The following is an 8,552-nucleotide window of genomic DNA, read 5'->3' as shown; positions in this document are numbered from 1 at the left end:
TTTCTAAGAACCCTAATTTCTAAAATCCCTTTTTCAAAAATATCAAATGTATCTTAATTCATAAACACTAATCTTTTTCCAATCCAATTCTTTTTCAAATATTTTTAATTTCTTCTCATATCTTTTTTTTTCAACTCATCTTATCTTTATTTGAAAATGCCTTTCCTTCTACTCCTCTCCTTTCCTTTCTTTTGCTTGAGGACAAGCAAACCTCTAAGTTTGGTGTGATTTGCCATGATCACTGAGCTAAAACTCATTAAGATCATGGCACCTAAGAGAACAGGAAGAGCAAGGATGTGAACTTAAGGGAGCTGAAGCGTCAGAAATTAATTCTTGAAGGCACCCCACAGACTAGAGGAACATCCACTTCCCAAAATACAGGTTGTTAAGTTCTAATTCCAGCTTTAACTCTGTGATAGTATTATTATAGCATTTTACCTTAGAAGTTATATAGAAGTAGTAGTGATTAGTTTATCTATTTTGATTTTATTTCCAATCAAGCTATAATTTATTTTTCTCATCATCATCAGGCATGAATAAAGTAGATTTTTTTAGAATAAAGAAGTAATTTATATTTTCGAGTTCTTAATAATAAAAATTATAATTAATTATGTGTGGTGGCAATACTTTTTGTTCTCTGAATGAATGCTTGAACAGTGCATAAATTGTACTTTGAATTTGATGAATATTGGCTCCTGAAGGGATGAGGAACACGAAAAATATTATTGATGATCTGAAAAATCATGAAATTGATTCTTGAAGCAAGAAAAAGCAGTCAAAAAAAAAAAAAAGAGAAGAGATTTATATATATATATATATATATATATATATATATATATATATATATATATATACAATCAAAAGGAATAAAAGCCAAGCAGCCCTTAAAACCAAAAGGCAAGGGTAAAAAGGATCCAAGGCTTTGAGCATCAATGGAAAGGAGGGCCCAAGGAAATAAAATCCAGGCCTAAGCGGCTAAACCAAGCTGTCCTTAACCATGTGCTTGTGGCATGCAGGTCCAAGTTACAAACTTGAGACTGAGTGGTTAAAGTCGTGATCCAAGGCAAACAGAGTGTGCTTAAGAGCTCTGGACACCTCTGACTGGGGACTTTAGCAAAGCTAAGTCACAATCTGTAAAAGTTCACCCTGTCATGTGTCTGTGGCATTTATGTATCCGGTGGTAATACTGGAAAACAAAGTGCTTAGGGCCACGGCCAAGACTCATAAATAACTGTGTTCAAGAATCAACATACTACACTAGGAGAGTCAATAATACTATCTGAATTCTGAGTTCCTAAGGATGCCAATCATTCTGAAATTCAAAAGATACAGGGAGATGCCAAAACTGTTCAGAAACAAAAAGCTACAAGCCCCGCTCATCTAATAAGAATCTAAGCTTCATTTAAAACTCTAAAATATCATTACTTCTTAATTTCTGTTAGAACCTATTTTATTCATCTAGTTGCTTGAGGACAAGCAACAGTTTAAGTTTGGTGTTGTGATGAGCGGATATTTTATACGCTTTTTGGGGGTAATTTCTTGTAGATTTTAGCATGTTTTAATTAGTTTTTAGTTAAATATTATTAGTTTTTAAGCAAAAATCATATTTCTGGACTTTACTATGAGTGTGTGTATTTTTCTATGATTTCAGGTATTTTCTGACTGAAATTGAGGAAGCTGAGCAAAAATCTGACTTAGGCTGAAAAAGGACTGCTGATGCTGTTGGATCCTGACCTCCCTGCACTCGAAATGGATTTTTTGGAGCTACAGGAGTCCAATTGATGCGCTCTCAACGGCGTTGGAAAGTAGACATCCAGGGCTTTCCAGCAATATATAATAGTCCATACTTTGCGCGAAGATTGACGACGTAACTTGGCGTTGAACGCCAAGTACACGCTGCTGTCTGGAGTTAAACGCCAGAAACACGTCATAACCTGGAGTTTGACGCCAAGAAAGGCCTTTACACGTGGAAAGCTTTAGTCTCAGCCCCAGCACACACCAAGTGGGCCCCAGAAGTGGATTTCTGCACCAATTATCTTAGTTTACTCATTTTCTGTAAACCTAGGCTACTAGTTTACTATTTAAACAACTTTTACAGACATTCCTTGTACCTCATGACATTTTCAGATCTGAATTACATACTTTTGACGGCATGAGTCTCTAAACTCCATTGTTGGGGGTGAGGAGCTCTGCAGCGTCTCGATGATTTAATACAATTCCTTTGTTTTCCATTCAAACACGCTTGTTCTTATCTAAGATGTTTATTCGCGCTTAATTGTGAAGAGGGTGATGATCCGTGACACTCATCACCTTCCTCAACTCATGAACATGTGCCTGACAACCACCTCCGTTCTACATCAGAATGAATGAATATCTCTTAGATTCCCCAACAGAATCTTCGTGGTATAAGCTAGATAGATGGCGGCATTCATGAGAATCCGGAAAGTCTAAACCTTGTCTGTGGTATTCCGAGTAGGATTCCAGGATTGAATGACTGTGACGTGTTTCAAACTTGCAACCTGCTGGGCGTTAGTGACAGACGCAAAAGAGGGATTCTATTCCAGTAGGAAGCGGGAACCAACCGGTGATTGGCCGTACTGTGACAGAGTGCGTGAGCATTAGCTTTCACTGCGAGGATGGGAAGTAGCCATTGACAACGGTGACACCCTACATAGAGCTTGCCATGGATAGACCTTGCGTGTGAGAAGAGGATCTCAAGGAAGAGTTGAAGTTCAGAGAACAAAGCATCTCCAAAACTCCAACATATTCTCCATTACTGCACAACAAGTAACGCTAGTATTCTTTATTATTCCAATACATTCCACAATCCTTTATAAACAAATAACTCTATTGTTCAAGTAATCCAAACAATTTTGTGACATCCTAACTAAGGCAAATAAAATAAACATTGATTGCTTCAAGCCAATAATCTCCGTGGGATCGACCCTTACTCACGTAAGGTATTACTTGGATGACCCAGTGCACTTGCTGGTTAGTTGTGCGAATCACAAATTCGTGCACCAAAAATCTTTAATAAATCTTCTGTAGAAGCCAGCATGCCCCAAAAAGCTTCTAATTGCCTTGACATCACTTGGTGGAGGTAATTTTTCAATTAGCTCCACCTTTGCTCTGTCCACCTAAATACCTTCGTTAGAAACTTTATGGCCAAGGACTATTTCATCTGTCACCATAAAGTGACATTTTTCCTAGTTCAAGACCAAATTGGTCTCTTGACATCTTTTTAATACCAAGGCAAGATGATTTAGGCAATTAGGGAAGGAATCTTTGAACACTGAGAAGTCATCCATGAAGACTTCAATGTACTTCTCTATCATATCTGAGAAGATAGAAAGCATGCAGCGTTGAAAAGTTGCCGGCGCATTACATAGCCCAAATGGCATGCGCCTATAGGCAAACACCCCATGTGGGCAAGTAAACGAGGTTTTTTCCTGGTCTCTTGGATCAACCACTATTTGGTTATATCCTGAATAACCATCTAGAAAATAATAGTATGCATGCTCTGCAAGTCTTTCTAGCATCTGATCCATGAAGGGAAGTGGGAAATGATCTTTTCTTGTGGCTTCGTTGAGCTTTCTGTAATCAATACACATCCTCTATCCTGTGACAGTTCTTGTAGGGATTAGCTCATTTCTTTTGTTGGGTACCACAGTGATTCCTCCTTTCTTGGGGACCACTTGGACTGGATTGACCCATGGGCTATCCAAAATTGGGTAGATTACTCCTCCCAGCCACAGCTTCATAACTTCTTTCTGTACCACTTCCTTCATAACTGGGTTTAACCTCCTTTGGGGCTGAATAGAGGGTTTGGCATCATCTTCCAACAGTATCTTGTGCATGCATATGGCCGAACTGATTCCCTTCAAGTCAGCAAGTGTCCAACCAATGGCATCCTTATGCTTTCGTAAGACTTGAAGCAACTTTTCCTCTTGTTCTTGGCTGAGGGCTGAATTTATAATCACTGGATAGCTTTTATTTTCTCCTAAGAATGCATACTTGAGAGTGGGCGGCAGTGCCTTTAGCTCAAGTTTGGGTGCTTCTTTTCCTTCATCCTTCCCTTCTAGTGTGCCTTGAACATGCATTTCAACTGTTGCAGCCTCTTCGCTTGATGCTGATTCCTCTTCTTCTATTAACTCCTCATGTTCTTCTTCAAGAGTTTCTTGCACCACAGCATCCATCGAGTCCAACCTCATGCATTCTTCCAATGAGTCTCGTGGGTAACTCATGGCCTTGAACACATTGAATACCATTTTCTCCTCATGTAGTCTAAGGACAAGTTCGCCCTTTTGGACATCAATGATGGCTCCGGTGGTGGCTAAGAATGGTCTTCCCAAGATGATAGAGGTCTTAGCTCCTTCCTCCATGTCCAATACTACAAAGTCTGCCGGAAAGATAAAGTCTCCCACTTTCACCAACAAGTCTTCTACTATCCCGTGAGGAAACTTGAATGATCGGTCTGCTAGTTGCAGGGCCATTCTTGTTGGTTTGGCCTCCTCAATCCTCATTTTCCACATGATTGGTAAGGACATCAGATTTATGCTAGCTCCTAGATCACATAAAGCCTTTTCCACTGTGATTTCCCCTATGATACAAGGGATTTGGGAGCTCCTAGGGTCCTTCAATTTCTGGGGTAATTTGTGCTGGATGATGGCACTGCATTCTTCGGTGAGTACTACAGTCTCATTATTTTTCCAGCTTCTCTTCTTGGTCATCAACTCCTTCAAGAACTTGGAGTAGAGTGGCATTTGCTCTATTGCTTCAGCAAAGGGTATGTTGATTTGTAGTTTCTTGAAGATTTCCAAGAATCTTGAGAATTGGTTATCCTATCCCTTCTTCTTTAACTGTTGGGGGTATGGAGCTTTTGAGAGGCATGGTTTGAGCGTTTCACCCTCTTGATGTGACTTAGGAGTGGAGACTCGAGTTTCCTCTTGTCCTTTTTCTTCTTCATCCAAATTATTCTTTGGCGGTTTCTTGTGGGTCTCCCTCAATTCCTTTCCATTTCTGAAGGTGATAGCTTGACATTCCTCCCTTGGCGTTGAATTAGTATTGCTGTAATTATTGTGGCTAGGGTCTTGCAGGAATATGTAGCCAATTTGTGTCTCAAGTTTCTTGATAGCAACATCTTGATTCAGCATATTGGATCACACTTCTTCCCGGAAAGCTTTACTATCTTGAATTTCCTTACATATGCTTTCAAGTAGAGTCTCGATCTTGGAAAGTCTATCTTTTGTTGGTGATGGTGGATTGAGATTAGCTGGTTGTTGATAGGATCTCTGTGAGGGATGTTAGTGAGCTGCATTATTGTTGGAATTGTGGTTGTGGCGTCTCTGGTCTAGACCTTGGTCTTGTTGATTTTTCCACCCAAAGTTAGGGTGGTTTCTCCAACCAGGATTGTAAGTTTTAGAGTATAAATCATGGATTTGTCTGGATGAGTTTCCAACAAAATTGGCTTTTCCCAGTCACCTTCTTCCCCTGCATTCACTCCTTCTTGAGCTGGTGAGGAGGTGATGACTGCTGCAGCTTGGTGTCCTTCCACCTTCTTGGTGAGATCTGCTAGCTGCTTGGTGATCATCTTATTTTGAGCCAACAGTGCATCTATGTGGTTCAGCTCCAATACTCCTCGAGTGTTGCTTCTTTCAAAAGTATAGAAGTAGTCATTCTCAGCTACAGTCTCAATGACATCTATGGCCTCTTCAATGGTTTTCTTCTTGTTTAGAGAGCCCCCTGATGAATGGTCTACAGCTTTCATTGATTCATAAAAAAGGCCTTCATAGAAAATATGATGTTGAACTCATTCATTGAACATGTCTGGTGGGCATCTTCTTGTTAAGTCCTTGAATCTCTCCCATGCCTCAAAGAGAGTCTCACCATCTTGTTGCCTGAAAGTTTGCACCTCAGCTCTCAGCCTGTTAATTCTTTTAGGAATGGTAGAATCATGCCAAAAATTTGTTCACCACATCTTTCCAATTTGTTAAGCTCTCCTTTGGAAAGGACTCCAGCCACTTGGATGGTTTGTCCCTGAGTGAAAAAGGGAACAAAAGCAGCCTATAGACATCCGGGTGGACTCCATTAGACTTCACAGTGGCACATATTCTCAGGAAGGTGGTTAGATGTTGATTGAGATCTTCTTGGGAACTTCCTCCAAATGAGCAGTTGTTCTGAACAAGGGTGATGAGCTTGGGTTTTAATTCAAAGTTGTTGGGATGTATGGTGGGCTTTTGGATGCTGCTTCAACAGTTTCCTGGGTTTGGATTGATGTAAGAGCCTAGAACTCTCCTCTCTTGCCCAGCATGATTCACAGGGCCTTCTCTGGCATGGTTGTGAGCTTCCTCTTCATGGTTGTTTTCCATGTTCTCCTTCATGTTTGGTTCAAAGTACTCTTCCTCTTCCTCAGCACCAACAACTCTTTTCCCTCTTGCTTCCCTCCTTGATCTATGGAGGGTCCTCTTGGGTTCTGAATCAAAGGAAGTTGAAGCTCTGCCTCTTCTCCCTGTCATACAACTAACAGAGCACACAGCAAGAAATGAAATGAAGTGATTATTCTTGTTAGAGTGATTGTTAGTGTGAGTGGTGCATATTATCAAACAGTTAGTAGGTTAGTGAGCAGAATTATAGATAACAACAAAGAAAAAAAAAGAACACAACGAGGGGTGAGGGGATGAGGAAGGAACTAAATAAACTGAAGGTAAACGACTAAATAAAGTAAACAAACAAAAGGAAAAAAATGCTCAATCTAGTGAACTTTCAACTTAATCATTGTTGATACAAAATCAATCCTCGGCAACGGCGCCATAATCTTGATGCATGAAAACTTGTCTCTCAACAAATTTCCGTTTGGCAATTATACCAAACTATCGTCAAGTAAAAACTCACAGTAGAGTGAGGTCGAATCCCACAGGGATTGATTGGTCAAGCAACTTTAGTTGGAAGAGTATGCTAGTTGAGCTAAACAGAATGTAGTTGATATTGTAGGAAATTAAATAGATGGAAGGTAAATTGCAGAAACTAAAGTGCAGAATCTTAAATGGGGATTTGGGGAGATAAGCATGGAAATAAATTACAAAAAGTAAAGAGAATGGGTAAGATCAGAAATGGGGAATTCATTGGGCTCAGGAGATGTTGCATTCTCCGGATCAAGTTCATTTTCATCTCTTCCTCAATCAATGCATCTATTGATCTCCTTGGTAATCTTAGGTGATTGGATCCTAATTCCTTGGCAATCCAATCTCTCTAAGCATGAACAATTGCCCAATTCCTTGATTTAATTGCTCATGGGAAGAGATGAAGTATGGTTACTGATTATACCACATGTATTTCCAAATCAAAGTGTTGGGAGAATTACATGTCACTATATCCGCCCATACCCCAATTTGGTCCAACATGAGAAAGAATTTCTAGCATGATCTCCTCATCCCTTTTCCAAGGCTCCGAGGAGATCCAATTATGGAGAGTTTCTTTTCCAAGACAACTAACCAATTGAATTAAGATCGAAAGCTTTCTAGGAAATCAAGAGAGTAGAAGGAGGAAGAAGAATGAAAACTATAATTGACCCATCAAAGTACAACATAGCTCCCTAACTCAATGAAAGGGGTTTACTTGTTCATAGCTCTGGGAATGGAAAATGGCAGAAAAGAATACATGCTTCACTAGTAAAATGCAGAAAAGTAAATATACAGAGGGTAGTTCTCCAAAATGCCAAAAGCTCCTCTATAGTTCAAAACTACTCCTATATATACTACTCTTCTTGATCTTCCAGTGAGTTCTTCAAGTCTTGGATGTGGGCCTTAGATCTTGAGTTAAAGCAGTTACAATCTTTAGTGGGCTCAGCTTGCAGAAGAGTGTGAGTTAGGCATGGGCGTTAGTGACGTTAACGTTAAGTGAAAATGTGGGTGCGAAAACGTTAGTGGCAATCACCTTTTTCACTAACGTTCCAACCCCAAAATAATCCACGTTAACTTCAAAGTTAGTGGCACTAACGTGACCACTAACATTGTCTTATGATCCTTCGCAAGTGTTATTGGGAATCACCTTTCCCAATAACGTTGCCTTGTGCCCCTCTTTTCCTACGTTAGAGTTCACGTTAGTATAACTAACGTCACTCTTAACGTGGGCATGCCTATCTTCGAGAGCGTTAGTGACACTTACCTTTGTCACTAACGCTCTAAACGTCCCTCCTCCCCATGTTAAAGTTCACGTTAACTAGGTTAACGTGGCCACCAACGTGGTAGTGAATGCCATCTCCAATGTTAGTGACAACGGTGAGTGTCACTAACGTTGGCTCATCAATCTTAGCTCCACGTTAACTTTCACGTTAGTGGTCTTAACGTGACCACTAACGTGGGCAATGTTAGCTTGATCCAACGTTAGTGACAAAGGTGAGTGTCACTAACGTTGGCATTATTTTCCCTTCCACGTTAGAGTTCATGTTAACTAAGTTAACGGGACTCTTAAGGTGGCCAATTGCCAACTTTTGGAGCGTTAGTGGTGTTCACGTTTACCACTAACGCTGGAGCTTCCTCTATCTCCACGTTAAC

At 40.2% G+C, this 8,552-nt stretch overlaps 1 non-coding gene across 1 annotated transcript; it reads left to right on the top strand.

Moving 5' to 3' along the window:
- Positions 1-5,822: 5,822 nt before the first annotated feature.
- Positions 5,823-5,926, top strand: LOC130952779 (small nucleolar RNA R71). The gene has a single exon (XR_009074954.1). It is a non-coding gene; the product is annotated as a small nucleolar RNA R71 (small nucleolar RNA).
- Positions 5,927-8,552: the final 2,626 nt, after the last annotated feature.

Source organism: Arachis stenosperma, chromosome 9 (assembly GCF_014773155.1).
Source record: "Arachis stenosperma cultivar V10309 chromosome 9, arast.V10309.gnm1.PFL2, whole genome shotgun sequence".
Lineage (NCBI taxonomy): Eukaryota > Viridiplantae > Streptophyta > Magnoliopsida > Fabales > Fabaceae > Arachis > Arachis stenosperma.
Note: the sequence above shows the minus strand (reverse complement) of the source record. Positions and strands in the feature narration are given on the sequence as shown.